The following is a 20341-nucleotide window of genomic DNA, read 5'->3' on the forward strand; positions in this document are numbered from 1 at the left end:
GTGGACGAGCTCTGTACAAGTTCACCGCTGAGACAAAGTGCATTTACACAGGGTTTTGCTGCTAAAGCAGAGCACGAAACCTTGAGTTGAAGACGTCTATTAGGGGAAGCTCAACTGTGTGAATTGATTACAAGTAGGATTGTATAATTTGTCGTTTGTTGCAAGATGGATCTGCTAATTGCTCAAGAAGCACAAAATAAACTTAAGGAAGCTGATTTCCATTGTTCAGTTTTCTCACGGGTTCTTAACACATTCCTTTTCTTTCTCCACATTTTAGCAGCCTACATGCTCGCATTCTGTCAGGCTTCAGCCGACGCCGTCAGCTTTTATTTGGAGTATTTGATTCGAGATGCATTATAATTGCTGCATCTGTCAAGGATGTGCAGTGCGTTTGACCTGACCTCCTGATTTGCCTCCAGTCCTTCAAACAATCAAGTCTCCTCCTTTTGTTGGAAGGTCATCTGGATGTTTCATGCATGCTGTTTGATGCTGAAAAACCTCTCCAGTTTTAACAGGAGTGCATCATTTGGAAATCTAGCTAAGGTCAACTTTACCTGCTGCTGGGCGGTGGAAGGTTTTTTTTGACAGGCGAGTTTTTTTTTGGCATGAGAGCTTATTTTTAACTCTCTTTGGACTACCTTTCTCCACCAGACGATGGACAATGCCAAACAGTCAGACTGCTTAGGAAAAAATAAATACAAAATTCAGGTTTAAACTTGATGTGCAACAGTATCACCTCACCTCGAATTCTTGTGTTTTCTCTCCCAGGATCCATCAGCTAACCCGATCGCATCTGAAATTGGCATGACGTGATTGGTTGAAATGTGATCAATCAAACAACATGTTTTTTGACAGTTCAATCAATTGCGAAAGTATTCTCACGGCTTCCTGTTATGCTACAACAAATGATTCTGAGGCTTGACGTGTATGAAAAGAAATGTCTTCGAGGTATTACCCTTCAGCCGTGAGAAGACAGGCAGCAAATTTAAAACCAGTCGCTCACACCTGAATCTCCAGGCATTAAATTGACTTAAATGAACGGCTGAGCGATTTCGTTAGATAGTTGTGCTTGGTAACATCTATCTCTTAAACAACAATACTGTCTTTCATTGTTGCACACAAGCATGTAAACACTACACGGAAAGGCTCCACTCTTGAACATTAGACAATGCTAAGAGGGCAAGGCGACTTTAATTGGCACCATTTAGCCCAAGAGCACAAAAGAGAAACATTCCTTTTAATGCAATTACAATTAACTTTCAAGCTTCAAAAAGTACCATACAAAGTGGTCCATTGCATGTCTGAAGTCAAGCAATAACTTTGTGCAAAGACTTGTGAGACGAGAGTTGTTAACCACAGTGATTGAATGATGTTGTGAGTTGAACTTTAAGTGGATGAGACCAATTCATATAGAAATCATTCAGACCAGTCTTGTGAACTGAATCAACTAATTCATTGAAAATATCAGACTTTAACAGTGCATTCACAAATTGGATGTTGCTACTTCTCTGTTTAGACACTTTTTTAAAAACATACTTAACAGGCCCAGTCCTCATTCTCAAATGGAAAAATACTAAAGAAATGTATAGGTCCCTCTTTTTAATGCACTAACAATGAATTTTCAAGTTTCAAAAGCACCCATACAAGTGGTCCATACTGTATGACTTGTGCATTTCTCAAGTCAAAGGTTTACTTTGAGTGAAGACTTGTGGGACTTGAGAATTGTTAACCACGGTGATTAAATGACCGACTCTGTCTGAGTTAAATAAGAATTGGAGACCAATTCATGAATTAATCACTAAAATCAGTTTTGTGAAATGATTCATTAAAAATATTAGATGCAAATAATGATTTGTTCTCAAATTAGATGTTGTCACTTGTCACATAAACTTGGGTTGTCAAGATTTAAAGTATTGTCTATTCCTTACACAGAGCTTTAGTATGTATTTGGATTGTAGAACATAGAACACAGATCATTTGGACTATTTATATCTTTTTTATTGTTTTGAAGCTTAAAGGAACACTCCACTATTTTTGAAAATAGGCTCATTTTCCAACTCCCCTAGAGTTAAACAGTTGAGTTTTACCGTTTTCTAATCCATTCAGCCGATCTCCGGGTCTGGCGGAAGCACTTTTAGCTTAGCTTAGCTTAGCATAGATCATTGAATCTGATTAGACCGTTAGCATCTCACTCAAAAATGACCAAAGAGTTTCTATATTTTTCCTATTTAAAACTTGACTATTCTGTAGTTACATCGTGTACTAAGACCGACGGACTTATTACGCCTGAAAATAGTCCCAGCTAGGTATCTTCCAATAAGCCTATTTTCAGGCGCTGCGTAATATCATTGCGCCTGCTGCACCCATGGTATGGCAGCAAAGTTCCTTGATTATTACACTGGAATGAGAGTATAGTTCCTAGCCATATCGGCCTAGAAAATCGCAACTTTTCATTTTCCGTCGGTCTTAGTACACGATGTAACTACAGAATAGTCAAGTTTTAAATAGGAAAAATATAGAAACTCTTTGGTCATTTTTGAGTGAGATGCTAACGGTCTAATCAGATTCAATGATCTATGCTAAGCTAACCTAAAAGTGCTACCGCCAGACCTGGAGATCGGCTGAATGGATTAGAAAATGGTAAAACTCAACTGTTTAACTCTAGGGGAGAAGGAAAATGAGCCTATTTTCAAAAATAGTGGAGTGTTCCTTTAACAGACCAAGTCCTCATTCACTTTCATTACACTGAAAAGAGTGACCAGAATATACATTAAAATTCACACTTTTGTTCCACAAAATAAAGTTGTACAGATTTGGAATGACATAAGGGTACATAATGACAGAATTTTCATTTTTGTGTCATTTAACTTCCAAATCAAATGACTTGTAAATTCCCGTTTCTGAAACGGAAGGTTTAACTGGAGTTCTGCCAAAGGTTGTGCTGAGCCAAACCCATTTACTTAAACATCAACACATTTCTTTTTGTGAAGATCTCTTCCTGTTCATGCTCATATTCCTGTAATACGAACGCTGGGAGCAGTGTGGCATTAAATTAAGGGAGTCAGCATCCATAGCATTAGCAATCAAAATGTTCTTACTCATATACTTAAGGGAAAAACTAACATTTTGCTGTGTCTAAGCAAGCTGAGCTTGTGTTGTTTTTTTTATATCCAATCTCTTTTCCTAATATTGATTTAGCTGAAAAACACTATGTAATCTATACTGTATCAGATGTATCTTAAACTAACAGCCTAGCTCTTTCCTGCTAGAGCGACACATGAGTAACGCTCTACTTAAGGGAAAAACTAACATTTTGCTGTGTCTAAGCAAGCTGAGCTTGTGTTGTTTTTTTTTATATCCAATCTCTTTTCCTAATATTGATTTAGCTGAAAAACACTATGTAATCTATACTGTATCAGATGTATCTTAAACTAACAGCCTAGCTCTTTCCTGCTAGAGCGACACATGAGTAACGCTCTCTCAGTGCTTTGCTAGGATTTGAAATGGTAGATTTTTAAAAAGTTTTCAATTGTGTTGAGGAGAGGGGAGCTAAAATGTTTCTTTGTGATCAGATTTAGTAATTTCACATGGAGGACGATAAAATAGGTTCTTAGAGAAAGAGAAATGAAATCTCTTAAACTTGCATTTAAAGAGTCTTGTCAAGAGACCAGAATATTATATATTTAGGGGCAGGTTTTTAGATTTAGAGCAGCAAGAAGCCACTCTGAACACCTTAGCAACCACATAGCAATGCCATGGCAACCACCCAGAACACCTTAGCATGTTGGCAGTAAGTTTTGCACAGGCAGGCACCACTCACATTTCCATCTGAGAACCTGTGCTGCAATCTAATGTCTCAACCCTTTCAGCCACACAGACCAAAAAATATTCCAGGCAGAAGTCAGACTCAGAAAATGTGGTCGAGATTTCTTCAATCAGCGTTATAGGAATGGGCAGCGTTTCAACTGGAGTCCATCTGCATGTCCATTGATTTTCAGTACGGAACGGAAGCTGTGAGCAATCTTGTGTGGAAATACACAGTGCAGATTAATTCACAAGACGAAGACAACATCCTAGAACAGAACAGAGTTCATAGAGGCACCAAACAGAAACCAAAAAAAAAATATCTGTCTTGTATTCTCTGTCTTGCCTTTCAATACAATCATGCTAATGTGTTGACTATGTTTATACAGTATATACTGTACTGTTGTTTTGTTACCAACATGGATGACAATAATGTATACAGTAGCCTAATAAACAAATGAACTGTCCTGCATATGATGATTTTTCATTTGTACACAATTTCTTCGCAATGAAATACTAATACAAAATAGAAACAGGTTTCTAAGAGATTACTGATCTTGACCGACTTCCACGTTGACTCTCACCACCTGTGTGTTGTATGGAGAGCTGAGCACTTATTGCTAACACAATCACATTTTATCCCTTCTGAAAAAAACAAACAAACATCTGTTGCTGGCTGTGTTCAGATTGCCACATGCTAGGTGATTTAAATGTCTGTGGGGTAATGGGGGGCATGGAGAGGTGTTTCCTGAAAACCAGTCAAAACAGATATCTCTACACTGTCTGACTGCTCGCTGATGTTTTAGCAGCTGGGAGGAGAGACCTGCATCTTTGGGAGTTGATGTTAATTTATGTGAAGCCCTGAAGAAGGGTCGTTATTTAGGCTTACCTGTGAATTGTGCTTCCCACGTCAGGTTTATAGTGGCATGGCAATCAGCATAATTTTAATAGATTTGTTCCTTTTGTCTTAGATTTTAGAATGTGTTTGTCATTTAGAATTAAGGGAGGTTTTGAAATCAATTGTGTGAGATGACACTATTGGGAAAAGATTTCATTATGCATGTGCATAACAGATTGGCATTTTCTAAAGGAAATATAAATGGTGCAAGGCAGCAAAAGAATACTGATGGAGTTGTTAAAGGGGTCATATGATGTTGCTAAAAAGAACATTATTTGGTGTATTTGGTGTAATGAAATGTGTTTATGCGGTTTAAGGTAAAAAAAAACATTAATTTCCACATACTGTACTTTATTGTTTCTCCTCTATGCCCCGCCTCTGAAACGCGTCGATTTTTACAAAGCTCATCGGTCTGAAAAAGCGAGGTGTGCTCTGATTGGCCAGCTATCCAGTGCATTGTGATTGGCCGAATTCCTCAAGCGTGTGACGGAAATGTTACGCCCCTTACCATATTGTGATGCCCGAGGCAACCACATGGGACGACTCCGGGCTGGACTCCACATCGTCCACAGTGAAAGCCGATCTGGCGATCCACAGCGCGAAGTTGAAGTATTTCCTCAGCGACCAGCACAGATCAGCTCCAGGCATGACGAAGCGGATATCGTCCTCTTTTGGAAGACCAAACAAAGTAGTTTCGCTTTCACAACGAAACACACAGCGCCTTCACGACATGGCGGCGGCGGCAACAACAATACTACAGCGAGAATAAAAGTTACGCCTTCTTTCTTTGCGTGAACATTTGGGCGGCGTTATGCAACGCTTCCCACATCATGATGTAGACATGTGGGGGCGTGTTAGAATGAGCCGTTTTAGGTAGGCATGGCTGACTCTTAACTTTTATAAAGAATATCTCTTTGGATTTGAGACTTTAGTCTTTGCAACTTTACAGATCTTCTTTATGCACCAAGAGCTTGTAACACTCCAAAGAGAAAAGAAAAATTGAAATCGCATCATATGACCGCTTTAAAGATAAAAATTGTGAACTTGTGAAAAAAGAGATAGAAGAGATAGAGACTGATGGTCATTTGCAATATAGATGGATATCTACAGATATTTATGAATATTATATATATATGATATGTGTGTGTGTGTGTGTGTGTGTGTGTGTGTGCAGTATATTAGGGTTTATTCACTTCAAAATAATAGCAAACTGTCACTTTAAATTACATGATCAGGAGGAAGTGACATCATGTTAGTTTTTAGTGGAGCCATGTTTAAAAGCTGGTAAGTCCTACTTTAACATTCATAAGCTGTTGTTTACTGTGCTTGATACGATTTGCTGAGCATAGCATGTTTACTGTCATCACTGAAAACAGTGTTGTTTTCAACACTTTTTGGACTGCTAATGATTTCATGCTAATGGTAGGAGGCCATGATTTTGATGACAGGAAAAGCGGCAGCCATTTTGGTTCAAAAAATTGTTGTGTTGTGTCACAAAATCAGGGCTGGGTAATGTAATGTAATGTATGCATGTAACACGCATAAACATGTTGAAGTGTTAACCAACTACTTTAGGCCACCAACTACATGCTTTTAATTCATTACATAATGTATTTTCACAGTACAAGTGCTTATCACTTAATTTGTTTAGATCAGTGGTTCTCAATTTCAGTCCTGGGGTACCACTGCTCTGCATATTTGGTATGTCGTCCTTATTTAACGCACTAGATTCCGATCATCAGCTCATTAGGAGGGGGATTCATGAACTGAACCAAGGGCATCAGATATGAGAGACATAGAAAAAGTGCTGAGCAGTGGGACTGGAATTGAGAACCACTGGCTTAGATTAAATATGGTGGATGTGTTTAGAAATAAAGGCTGTTTAAAAACAACCGCTCTTTAAGCTGACTGGCAAAATGCATTTGTAAAGATAACATGCGTTTAGAATACCTAAACTATATAAAAAGTATGTTTAGAACTTCAAAATTCTGACTACACATGCTGGTGGAGTCAGGGCCTAGCGTTTAGCACAGTCTGACACCGAGTCGTGATGCTCATGCTGATTCAAGTGATCTGTCTACAAACATCTTTCAGTGTTTGTGTAAAATGTGTGTACAGTCACAGCTAGTGGACTATGATTTTGCTTGATATGAATTTCCTATTCCTGCAGAAATATGGATTTTGTGGGTTATTTTATGAAAAGGTAAATACGAACGTTTGCGAAGTCTCTCATGTTATTCTTTGTGGACATAAGAGGACATTTTGAAAGCAGCCCACATCTGACTCATGCACGCTATCTTTATGGACGGTGAAGCTGTTCTAACACTCCAGCGAACAATATTTTTCATGCTTGTTTTGTGAATGTCTCTCTAACATGCACACACATCCTGACTGCCTGACAAAAATGTTTTTAAAGTCAGTGTAACGCAATATCAAATGTCTTCGGAGTTGGTCACACCACAGAAAAAAAAATTATTAACCACCCAGCCAAATTTGAATGATAAAAAAAAAAAAACGGCAAGTAAATAAAAATAACTTATCAAAAAAAATCTGAACACAAAAATGGTGAAAATTTGTTTAACTGTCTAACTCCACAATTCAGTACTACATAGTTCAAAGTCTTTGTAACGTGTTTCCAGTTATACATTTCTAACATTTATAATGTGTTTAGAAAGAATTCTCTGAACTGCCTTTACACTGACTTTAAAAACCCCCACTGGCTGAAGGTTTTTGAGAGTTATTTATCACACAACTAGTATGTACATATATGTGAGCTCGGAACAAGATATATACTTTTTGTTTATGTTCTCTGAAATAATATCATCGAAGGTCGTGCTAAGATGATTCTAAATTGAATTGGTGGTGAATTGATGCTGAAGCCTAAAGGGATGAATTTGTTTTGAAGCTCTTATGGGGAAAAAGCCCATAAAGCCTAAATCATAATGGAATCATGAGTGAGGCTTAGACATTTATTATTATTATTTGCCAGAGATCCGATGCCTCTCTAGCTGTCACTGTAAAGCTGCTGCCAATGCATTTGATTTCGCATGTGGCCCTGTATGTGCTCTCTTGTCCGAGTCGATTTGTGTGATGTAATTACAGTAAAATGCTTTGTGCTGACTCTTTAATTGCTTTGCTGGAGTGATTGGTGGTGATCAAGCTCTTCATCATGGCATGCTGGTGTCTTCATTCAATGCTGTGTGATTATTGTGGCAAAAAAAAAAGACGTGTTTAATAAGCTATATATAGGTCCATCAGAACAAATGCTTTAGTTCTTCTTCACCTCACGTCTACTTGATTCCAGTCGCACATTATACATATTTGATCATTCTGTCATTGTTCAAGTGCACTTAAAGGTGAATATAGACCTCCAATGCCATTTGAACGACTGAAAATAAACATGTGCGTCTGCTCCATACACTGTTGTGAAATACTTTGTATGTCATGCTGCCTGTCAGACGACCTCACGCACACTGTAGGTTTACTTGCTCTCTTTTTAAATGGCTGTCATAGCTAGATGGGTTCAAGTGTAATTTATATTTTTTTCCAAGGCATTAGTCGCCATCATATTTACAGATCTAGATCACCCACTGGGTTCTTTTAATCGCTTTCCATTAAATTATGTTCTTGAAAGAGGTTGATGTGGTCTGACTGAAAATGTACTGCTAAATGGTGATTCACTAAATGGTAGTACATTACGGTTTCCACAAAAAAATTAAGCAAACATTTGGGTACGTTTTTTTTTTCTCCTTAAAAAAGATCTTTTGTTTGACAAGGATGCATTAAATTGATCAAAAGTAACAGTAAAGACATTCAAAAGGTTACAAAAGATTTATATTCCAGATAAACACTGTTCTTTTGAACTTTATATTCATCAAAGAATCTGGGGAAAAAACTGTTAAAAAATTAAGCAGCAAAAGCTGTTTTCAACATTGATAATAATAAGAGCCATTATTAATAACTGAGAACTAATTATCAGCTAATTGTTTATAACTGAGCATTAGATCAGCTTTGCCATTAAAGGAGAAGTTACATTTAAAATAAAAAATAATTTTTACTGTATTTTTGATTCAGTAAATGCAGCCTGCAAACTATTCACCGGTAATATATAATAATTGTGCATATATACACTGCTGCTCAAAAGTTTGGGATCAGTAGGAATTTTATTGTTTTTTAAAGAAGATTCTTCTGCTCATCAAGGCTGCATTTATTTGATCAAAAATACAGAAAAAAACAGTAATATTGTGAAATATTATTGCAATTTAAAATAACGGTTTTCTATCTTAATATATTTAAAAATATTATTTATTCCTGTGATTTTAAAGCTGAATTTTCAGCATCATTACTCTAGTCTTCAGTGTCACACATGATCCTTCAGAAATCATTCTAACATGCTCATTCATAATCAATGATGGAAACAGTTGTGCTGCTTAATATTTTTTGGAACCTGTGACACTTTTGTCAAGATTTTTTGACAAATAAAAAGTTTTAAAGAACAGCATTTATTTAAAATATAAATCTTTTGTAACCATACACACTACTGTTAAAAATGTTGGGGTCAGTAAATGTTTTTCTTTTTGAAATGTAATACTTTTATTCAGCAAGGATGTGCTAAATTGATAGAAAAGGGATAGTAAAGACTTCTATTGTTACAAAAGATTTCTATTTTAAATAAATGCTGTTCTTTTTAACTTTTCTTTTCAAAATCTTGCTGATCCCAAACTTTTGAGCAGCAGTGTATGTATATATGCCCGGGACTCGAACTCGTGACACCCGAAGTGCAATGTTGCTGTATGTCGGCGCGCTGCCCACGAGGCCATCGACGTCGACCTCATTCTTCTTTTTGTTTTGCACTTTGCAAGCTAACCACTCAGAATGCTAGCTTAGCATGCTGCTAGCCAATTAGCCTGTTTAATATGTCTATATTTTATTCATATTAGCCTATACATTTTTGTTTGATCAGGCATTGCAACATCATTTTGTACGGGGGAAAAAAAGAATTTAGGTGCTTTAGAAATATTTAAGATGCACATTTTTGGCTTTAATCCTTCAGGACCTTTTACTTCTATAATCAATGCTTTACTATAACCAACATTTTAAATGGTTTATTTATTTTTAAACCCAAAGGAAGCATTGAAATGAGCATATTCTTAAAGGAAACAACATTATGCCACAAATGCTCCATAACACTCCATACTGAAGTGTGTTTGTCGAAGGTTAATGCACATTTTCAGACCTCCATCTCTCTCCATCTTCATTTCTCCCTTTCCCACAGCAACATCAATGGCAAATACGCTAAAATCACGTAATGTACTCGCCTGCCAGCACTTTACATATGAGCTTGAAATGTTTCCATTGAGGGAACGTTTATTTTTATTGGTGTTCTTTATGGGAAAGGCCGGTGATGATTTTCAAATGCACTCATGTGATTTGTTGCCAGAGGTTTAGATTAGAGCATGTGCCACTGGGCATGTGTGTGTCTGTGTGTGTATAGAGAGATTTAGTGATGGAGAGCAGCTTTCGGTGAGCACCTCTTGCCATGGCCTGTAGGTAAGGGCAGAGGCGTCATGCCCATTCATGATCTCAACAGACATTCTTTTATAATATTTGTTGTTATATTGTTTATAATAAATACACTGAGGAATATTAAGAAGGTTGATGTCTGACTTTAATTAAATAAATGAAAGGGAGGGTAGTCAATGAAGTTCCGGGTCGCTAAAGACGTTTAAAGGGGTCATATGATGTTGCTAAAAAGAACATTATTTTGTGTATTTGGTGTAATGAAATGTGTTTGTGGTTTAAGGTAAAAAATAAACATTATTTTCCACATACTGTACTTTATTGTTTGTCCTCTATGCCCCGCCTTTCTGAAACGCGTCGATTTTTACAAAGCTCATTTTTACAAAGTCTGAAAAGTGAGGTGTGCTCTGATTGGCCAGCTATCCAGTGCGTTGTGTTAATCTCAACAAATTAGAATACTTCATAAGACCAATAAAAAAAAACATTTTAGTGAATTGTTGGCCTTCTGGAAAGTTTGTTCATTTACTGTACATGTACTCAATACTTGGTAGGGGCTCCTTTTGCTTTAATTACTGCCTCAATTCGGCGTGGCATGGAGGTGATCAGTTTGTGGCACTGCTGAGGTGGTATGGAAGCCCAAGTTTCTTTGACAGTGGCCTTCAGCTCATCTGCATTATTTGGTCTCTTGTTTCTCATTTTCCTCTTGACAATACCCCATAGATTCTCTATGGGGTTCAGGTCTGGTGAGTTTGCTGGCCAGTCAAGCACACAGCATGGAGTGGTCAGAGGATGGCAACGTCAAAATTGAAGGCTGCATTTCCCTTTCCTGCATGCTAATTGAGAGAGCTGTGTCCATTCGAAGGCATCCATATCAACACATTTTAAAGGCTTCTTTTGAAAGTAGCTACAGTATCTGGAATGAACTCCAAATCTATCCTTCATTAGCATGCCGTTTTTCTGAGTAAACTGCAGGTCTCTTGTGATCTGTATATGAGGGCATTAAACATGAATCAAAGCCTGAGAGTTGCAGCCTAATAAAAAGTCCATAAAGATTAGGTGCATTAGCATAGTAATATTCATCACAAACTTCCCATTCTCACTCAAGCAGGGAAACTATCCTGTGGTTCTATGGCACTCGCGTGTGGGTACCGTTGAAAATGTTTACGCAGGATTTTTTCCATCCCAACCACAAAAGAGAGCTCTCTTTGAGGCCCTTAAAAAAGGCTATCTAGCTGTGCTGATAAATTAACCGCCTCTGTGTCGTTACTCATCGGGCTTGTATTAAAAAGACTGGAGTTGTCCAATTCAGTTTTCAGGCAGGGTTTTTGTTGTAGTTGTGTGTATTTCAATTTTATAATGAGCTGAAAACCTGGAAGGTAGCACTGAATTAACACAATGAGGAGCAAGTGCCCATCAGAGTTATATGTGTCTCTCTCTGTGTGTTTGTGAGTGATAGAGAAATAAAAAGAAAACGTACCCACGTCCCACACTGTTGTAGCCAGTACACATTTTATATGGCAGTGAAAGTGCAGGATCAGTGTAATCAGTTTGTCAGGCTGCATATCAGAGCTGTAACAAACTAAAAGTAGCAGCAGCACTGACTTAGCTGCATTTTTCAGCAGCGTGACAGTAGCTCAATTGTTTTAAAAGTGAAGTAGGTTTTCCAGTAACAAGCACCGGGATGTGTAACTTGAGGGGTTATTTGGATTTTCGGAGGGCGCACACACTTGTTATTTTACCCTAACTAAATGTAACTGCTAAAATGAGTGGTTGTATTCTGTCGTCGCTGTCTGAAGGAATGAGTGATTCATGGATTTATTAGACATGAATTTGCTTAACTATGGAGGCCTGTAATTGTGACTTTAAATCTGACACGTTTATTTGTCACAATTATCCTTTCATATCTCACAACAATGACTTTAATATGAATCGTTGTCTCAGTTCTACTGTATACAGTCTGTACAGGTTTACATTCTCATTTTTAGTCCTACTTACCTAATTTTATTTTATTAATACTTTTTTCCATTATTATTTCGGTAACACTACAATAAGGTTTTATTTGTTAACGTTAGTTAACTACATTAGTTCTTCTACACTCTTCTACTTCTACAATTATTAATCGTAGTTAATGTTAATCTCAATTACTAATACATTTTAAGATCAAAAGTTGTATCTTTTAACATTGGGTATACAGTAATGCACTGTCTAACGAACATCAACATTATTAACTAACATGAACTAACAATGAGCATACAATTTTACATCATTTATTAACCTTTGATAATGTTAGTTAATGCATTAACTAATGTTAACAAATAAGACCTTTATTGTAAAGTGTTACCATTATTTCTCATGTTTGTTTTATCTTACCATTGCATCTACTATTTATATATTTAATGCACAGTCTAAGTAGCTGATAACAGGGTTTACATTTGTTACGACCAGTGTTGGGGGGAACGCATAACAAATAACGCGAGTTACGTAATCAGATTACTTTTTTCAAGTAACTAGTAAAGTAACGCATTACTTTTTAATTTAAAAGAAAATATCTGAGTTACTTTTTCAAATAAGTAACGTCAGTTACTTTTTTTCTCTCCATTTATTGATTGAAAGCTCCTGTCCCCTTGTTGAGAGAAATCGGGAGTAAGATGTTTCTTTAGTTCTAGAATAAATGTGAACATGCATTAATTCATCTCACTCACTCACTAACTCACTCACAAAAAAAAAAAAACTGATTTAGTTTTCCTCAAAATTAATAAAAACATCTGAGTTACTTTTTCAAATAAGTAACGTCAGTTACTTTTTTTCTCTCCATTTATTGATTGAAAGCTCCTGTCCCCTTGTTGAGAGAAATCGGGAGTAAGATGTTTCTTTAGTTCTAGAATAAATGTGAACATGCATTAATTCATCTCACTCACTCACTAACTCACTCACAAAAAAAAAAAAACTGATTTAGTTTTCCTCAAAATTAATAAAAGCAGTTAAAATGCACCTCAGAATATGACTCAAAGCTGCAACAATTAAATATGTTAAATAATACAAATATCCTTTATGTATTTAATCCCATTTTATTAACCAATTTGCTGCTGACCTTCGGTGATCCAATTCAACCATACGAATAAGCAAAGATTACACAAGATAAACGAACATTTCTTCTTCTTTTTTTATTGCTGAAGAGTGTTGAACTTTCTTCTTCTGTGTATACTGTACAGACGTGAATTTACATTTCTTTCAGCCTGAGGCTTTTGGTGTGAAAGGGCTTTTACATTTGCCAAAGATAGAACTTTTTATATTAAAAGCCAAAAAGCAAGCCCAGCCCAGATTTAAAAAGTAATGCAAAAGTAACGTAATGCATTACTTTCAATAAAAAGTAACTAAGTAACGTAATTAGTTACTTTTTTAGGAAGTAATGCACTATTGTAATGCATTACTTTTAAAAGTAACTTTCCCCAACACTGGTTACGACCCCAAAGTTGAAAACTATATACAAATATATACAAGGGATGGGCACAAAAACAACATACAAAAGACCAATGAGAAGACACAAGCTGAGTAACTGGGAGAGAATTGAAGAAGGGACGCGGGAGGCATCCACATCAAAGAAATCAACAAAAGCAAAAACCAAGCTACCTGGTGACCCAATCACTAACCTAACTGGTAACCCACTGCAAGTTTTATTATATAAAAATTATATTATAAAAAATCTTGAATATTAAATCAATGCTGTATGACTTTTTGAAATTGTGACGTGTGTTTCTGACAAATATGGCTTGATATAGCCTATCTTAATTGCAGTTTTCTCCTAAATCTTACCTCTATAATGAAGCATTAGGGCATCGGATTGATTGAATCAGTTTGTTTGTTCATCATTTTAAGATTCAATTATTTATTTGAGTCCTGCATTGAGATGTTATTTTGTACTAGATACTGTAACTGCACTGCTCTGTTTGCAAAAACAATGTCATTAAAATGTGTATATATATATGTATATATATATATATATATATAGTAAAATATGATTATAATATATTGCCTCCTTGAACGTTGTCTTCTACTTGTTAGTATAGCTTCGTTACAGTGGCTACTTTTTTAAACAAATAGCTTGACTGTAGTTGAACTATTTTAATTGCTAAGTAGCTTGAATCTGGGGAAGCTACAGTTTCAAAGTAGCTGCTGCATATGGGTTCAATCTATATTGAGGGTTCATGGTAAGTATGACTGGGCAGAATCAATGCATTGGCACATACAAGCGAATTAAGAGTGCTGGGCTGAAATCTGCTAAGCACATCAAGCCTTCATTAAAATGAGCTGTTACCACACTTAATTAAAAGTGACGTTTGGTAATTTTGGAACATGATGGGTGCCATGAACCTAGCTCTTGTTTAATGACAGTCCGGTGGATTATGATTCTTGACTAACCCCTACCTCTTTCTTTGAACGGCAGCACAACGGCATGCTGGGAAAAGCCTTTCAGTCGACCAGGCTGAAACGGCGGGAAAAAAAGTTGCCGGAATTTCAGTTGTATTGATTTTGTCTGCACCATAATAATGTCTTCCTGGGGCCATTAAATCATTCTGATTGTTAGACTGTATATTTTATGAAGGGCACAAAGCCCCATCAGACCATAGAAAGGAGTGTGTGCACATCTGAGTAGTTCAAGATATCCGCTATTTCTTCAGTTGTAGATCTTTGAATATGAAGGGGAAGTTTCACTGTAAAATACTAATTCAGGAGGTGATGCTGAAGTGATTTTCGGTTAAATCTCTTCATGATTAGCCCACCTAAGTAGTTGGAAAAAGTAGCTTATATTATTCAGAGCACTATCTACACTCAAAGGCTCGTGAGCACAAATGTTTTTAATATACTGTATAAATCCGACGAGATTTGTAAACAAAATTAATATGCGTCATGCGAGTTGGAGGGTACGTAAGTGAGCGATGAGTAAACACTGTGCTCAACGTCCAGAAAATACCAAAGTGCAAAGTTTAATGAAGTAGAAGATCATTTTTGATTTGAATTTCTTGTTGCTAAACTGTGTTTATGTGTGGATGGGAGAGGAAATGCTGATGCACATATTGTATTGCTAAATCTAATTGCAAATGATTGAATTTTAATGCTCATAATGAGACAAATAGAAGTGAATTATTTGACGACATATCCCACTAGCTTTGTTTCTCTTTGCTCTTCATAATCAGTTAGTGAACTTGTGTTCCCTTACATTCATGTGGCATTTGTTTTTCACAATGTGATCTTCAGACGTTTATTGGGGATTTTTAATGTTCAATTTCATAACGTCATAGTAGCTGACTGTTCTTGTCAAGAAAACCTTTTTAGGTAGTTGTAAGCAATTACATTCTCTCTTCAGGGCATCTATGAACAAATGGCTTTTCGTTTTATCCCATTCCTTTAATCTTTCCACTCTCATTGGCAGAAATGGACTGCTGGGCCAGTAGTTACTCAAACTCAAGCAATCATTCATTCCTTTGCCAGTCAACCTCTCTGACAGCAGTAAATAACTTAAGATAAGAACATGCCCGACCCGTATCAGTGCTGCTCTTGGAAAAAAAAACGGTCTTTTCAGTTCTGGGAGGTCTGAATTACTCAGTCATTTTTTATGTGTTTTAATGTGAAAGCGTACAATAACTCATGCTGCCTACAGAGTTAACAATTATCATTATAAGACATTGTTATTTACCATGATGTATGCACAGGCCAGGGTGTGTAACAAAGAGTTGTAATGGAGTGAAATACATGACCACTGCCTTTTTGAGGTGACAGAGCAGTTGTAAGTCTTGCTGTCAGAATGTAGAATTTAGAGATGCACCAATATTAACCTTCCATTCTAATTTGTTTAAATAAATTATAATACAAATAAATAAATAAAATCAGTAATTTTACATTAGTGGATGTAGGCATCAATACATTAATGTACAGTATGAACATTTTGTAAAAATTACATTTTAACAGTATTATTAGTTTTTTTATTATTTAAGGTTAACCTTAAGTCAGAGCTGGAGGGCAAAGTTACTTCACAGTAAATGTGAAAATAAAGATATGAGCGTGAACAATTAAATACTATAGATACATTTGAAAATGAAATGTTTTGTAGTACTCCTCATTTACATTTTCCTTCATGCATTTGGCAGACACTTTTATTCAAAGCAGTTCCAGTGTGCACATTTGATCAGTTCATGCATTTCCTGGGAATCGAACCCATAATCTTGGCATTGCTAGCACCACTATTTGAGTTTAGATAAAAGCGTTTGCTAATATCAGCCAATATCAATACATTGTGCATTCCTAATAGAAGCTTAATTATTTTGAACAGTAAATTTGATTACATTTTTTCACAAATATTAAACATATGTTTATGTTTTCAATTAGTGTTACAGTTGGGGAGGTGGTAATGGCAGCACTCTTTATACTTGACTTTATACATTTTGGAGAGAAGATTTCAAAGCAACATATTTGAAAATTATATCAAAGTTTGAGATATGCCATGCAAAAATCAGACATCAAAACAAAATGTATTAATAACTCCGTGCAGCATGTAATACAGGTTGGTACCAGCTAGTTGCCTTATACCGATTTCCTCTCCATTTGTATTCTTGAACTGCTTGAATATTACACAGGTTAACTGGTTCTACAACAGGCTAACATCTTCAGGCAATATACTAAAGATCCATTAGTAGGCAGTACTGTATATGTCGACTGAATTTGTGTGATACTACAATGCACTGCATGTGTTACATCATGTTTTTCAATTTGCAGATGTATGCATTACTACAGTATGGATTATGGAATTATACACATGGGACAAAATAGATGGGAACGTGAAGAATATCGACAATACTTATTGGTTTTCTGAGACTAATTGGTTCCCATGGTGGAAGACTAATTTTTCCTGGGAGCCTCCAGTCTTTCTGGTAATTTTGTATTATATTAATTTTAATATAATTAATATTGTGAAACATGAACATACTCTGCCTCTCTTTATGGTGAGACATCACGTGTGTAGTCACTTGCTGTAATATTAGATAATTATATACTGAAGATTTGATATTGAATAAAGGTTTGTGTTGAGAATTTAATATTTGTCTTATTTTTATTAATTTCAAATCACTTATAGTGCATATTTACACTTATTTATGCATATTGGCGTTTTGCTGGCCAGTGTGACAGGATGTAAATTTGCTTTTTTTTTCATTCTTTGAGTTTATTTTAATTCCACCTTGTTACATTCAAATTTCAGTTGAAATTCTCCATCTTGCTTGATACCTCAATTCAAATGAAGGAATCTAAGAATGTAGAAAACATTTTCAATTCACTTTTGAATGGTGCACTACCCTGGAGTGAACATTGTTTTAAACATATTTGTAAATAGACTATTCATTAATGTATATTACTATTCAAAAAATGTCATGAATGCATTTGAAATGAGTCTCTTATACTCACCCATACAGTACAACAAAACTGTACATTTATACGTTATACTGTGAAAATATTAATACAATTTAAAATAGCGGTTTTCTATTTGAATGTATTTTAAAATGTAATTTATTTGGCAAAGCAGGCTTCACTGTCACATGGTCCTTCAGAAATCTGTGAAGGCTGTCATCTCAATATGATTGGTGCACATGAAACATTTCTTAGTATTATAAATGTTAAAAACAATTGTGCTGCTTAATATTTTAGTGGAAACAGGATTATTTATGTTTTTATAGAAAATCTTTTGTAACATCATAAATGTCTTTCCGTCACTTTTTGATCAATGTAATGGTTCCTTGCTGAATGAAATATTCATTACAAAAAACCTTTGAACGGTAGTGTAGATGTAAAAACTTTGCACCTTAATTTTTGTTGATGAAAATGATGATCAATTTTCACTTCTTGTCACTTAAAAAACCCTCCGCAGCTGAATAAAGAGACACTGAGAGCAGAGTATTTGATATATTCTGAGGTCAGAGTCTTAACAGTGAGCTCCGGTGGCCAAACTCTGCCAGCACTTTCATCTCTCCTCACACACCGAGTGCTCGACCCTCCCTGCTCTTAATTGGTGTTTTGCTCTTTGCCTCAGGCCAACAAATTAACTGACCTGCAAAAAATTGTGGCCACTGGTCTCTAGTTTTTCCAAAAGCAGAAAGTTTTGGGGACCAGACATCACGTTTATATGTGCAGACAGGAGAAACCCTTGGCCTATTTTCATTTTTCACCCCCGTCAACTCTTATAGTACTCTTGGCCAGCCTTGACGGTTGAACATAAGGTTTGCTGGGTATTTATTTAGTGCTCGTTTGTGATTGCCTTCAGATATTTAGTTTAGAGGACACTGCAATATCTTTTTAAACAGGATTTCAAAACTCGCATCCAGACAGAAGAAAGCAATTTTATGATCTCACTCCAAATATGAAGAACATTTGCCTTACAGCTGCTTTCATCTCCATCTCAATGCCACGGAAGAGCTGTTGGTTCAGCAATAGCCACGTGGCTCAGTGTTTGCTGAGATTTGCTTTTTCTCCATCTCCCTGCAATGACTTGACATTGATACATTGGTGCTTGCCAGAGGCAGAACCCACCAGACGAATATGGAAGAATGTGTGAATGTTGACAGATGAATATTAAATGGTCTTTTAGTGTGTGTAGCACTTAAGTAAACAAACATGTACATCAGGTTACTCTAATAGAAGTGATAAGAACTGTAATTAAACAATGTTTCCATATTTGGAAACTCTGATTCCTGTGTGTGTGTGTGTGTGTGTGTGCTTGTGTATGATACTGTATACTAAGGCTGCATTTATTTGATTAAAATATAGTAGAAAGTAATATTGTGAAATATTATCATTTAAATGTTTTCTTTTTTTAAAATATATTTTAAAATGTAATTTATTCCTGTGATATTAAAGCTGAATTTTCAGTAGTTATTACTCCAGTCATATTTTTGTGGAAACCATGATTGTTTTTTTTTTCAGGATTCATAGATCAATGAACATCATTTATTTGAAATAGTAACATAAAACAGTTACTTTTGATCAATTTGATGTGTCCTTGCTGAAAAAAGTCTTTCTTTCTTTCTTTCTTTCTTTCTTTTACCTCATTAATAGGGCTTTACCAAGACAAGAAAGTGGCACTAACTAAACACAAATACACCGTTTACAGGGACTCTATAGGTGAAATGGTTTTTATACTGCAAAAAAAAAAAAACTTTAGTATGTTTATTTTAAAACCATTTGGAATTGTCCTCATAATCCATGTTCATGTTGTAATACCCATGTCATTATACTCATTTGTGTCCTCATATCCCATATAAACCTTTATACACACACACACACACACACACACACACTCACACTTTATTCTTTTATAAATCTTTTTTTAACATAAAACAGTTACTTTTGATCAATTTGATGTGTCCTTGCTGAAAAAAGTCTTTCTTTCTTTCTTTCTTTCTTTCTTTTACCTCATTAATAGGGCTTTACCAAGACAAGAAAGTGGCACTAACTAAACACAAATACACCATTTACAGGGACTCTATAGGTGAAATGGTTTTTATACTGCAAAAAAAAAAAACTTTAGTATGTTTATTTTAAAACCATTTGGAATTGTCCTCATAATCCATGTTCATGTTGTAATACCCATGTCATTATACTCATTTGTGTCCTCATATCCCATATAAACCTTTATACACACACACACACACACACACACACACACACACACACACACACACACACACACACACACACACACTCTTTATTTAATGACAAATACAGATCAAAACAACAGCCAACCTCAATGACAAATACAGAGTTCAAAGCCTTGTTTGCAATCACAATGTCAGGAGTGTTTGCAATGTTTTGAAAATAGTCACTGTCAAATGTGTTGTCATAAAACCAGTTCAATTCAACAGTAGTATGCTGGTTACTGTCTTTATGTATTGTTTTCAAGTCCTTTACAATCAAATCAACCAGGCGATCGTGTCTGGACACGTACAGTCCTTTGTAACAACAACATCCATTTAAGATGTGGGCAACCGTTTAATTTTCCTCTTGATTTTGATGTAACAGACATTAGGAGTTGTAATTTGACGGGTACCATATTGACAGATTGTACATAGTTGGAAG

The 20341-nt window shown here is 35.8% G+C and overlaps 1 long non-coding RNA gene across 1 annotated transcript in view; it reads left to right on the forward strand.

Annotated features, from left to right (window-relative positions):
- The first annotated feature begins 5932 nt into the window (after nucleotides 1-5932).
- LOC107594911 (uncharacterized) overlaps nucleotides 5933-20341 on the forward strand; it is a 32927-nt gene continuing 18518 nt past the window's right edge. Inside the window, exon 1 of the long non-coding RNA XR_001610213.1 lies at nucleotides 5933-5986. This is a non-coding gene — a long non-coding RNA (uncharacterized lncRNA). The remainder of the gene's footprint in view (nucleotides 5987-20341) is intronic.

The sequence above is a fragment of the Sinocyclocheilus grahami genome, unplaced genomic scaffold, assembly GCF_001515645.1.
Source record: "Sinocyclocheilus grahami isolate Dianchi unplaced genomic scaffold, SAMN03320097.WGS_v1.1 scaffold192.1, whole genome shotgun sequence".
Lineage (NCBI taxonomy): Eukaryota > Metazoa > Chordata > Actinopteri > Cypriniformes > Cyprinidae > Sinocyclocheilus > Sinocyclocheilus grahami.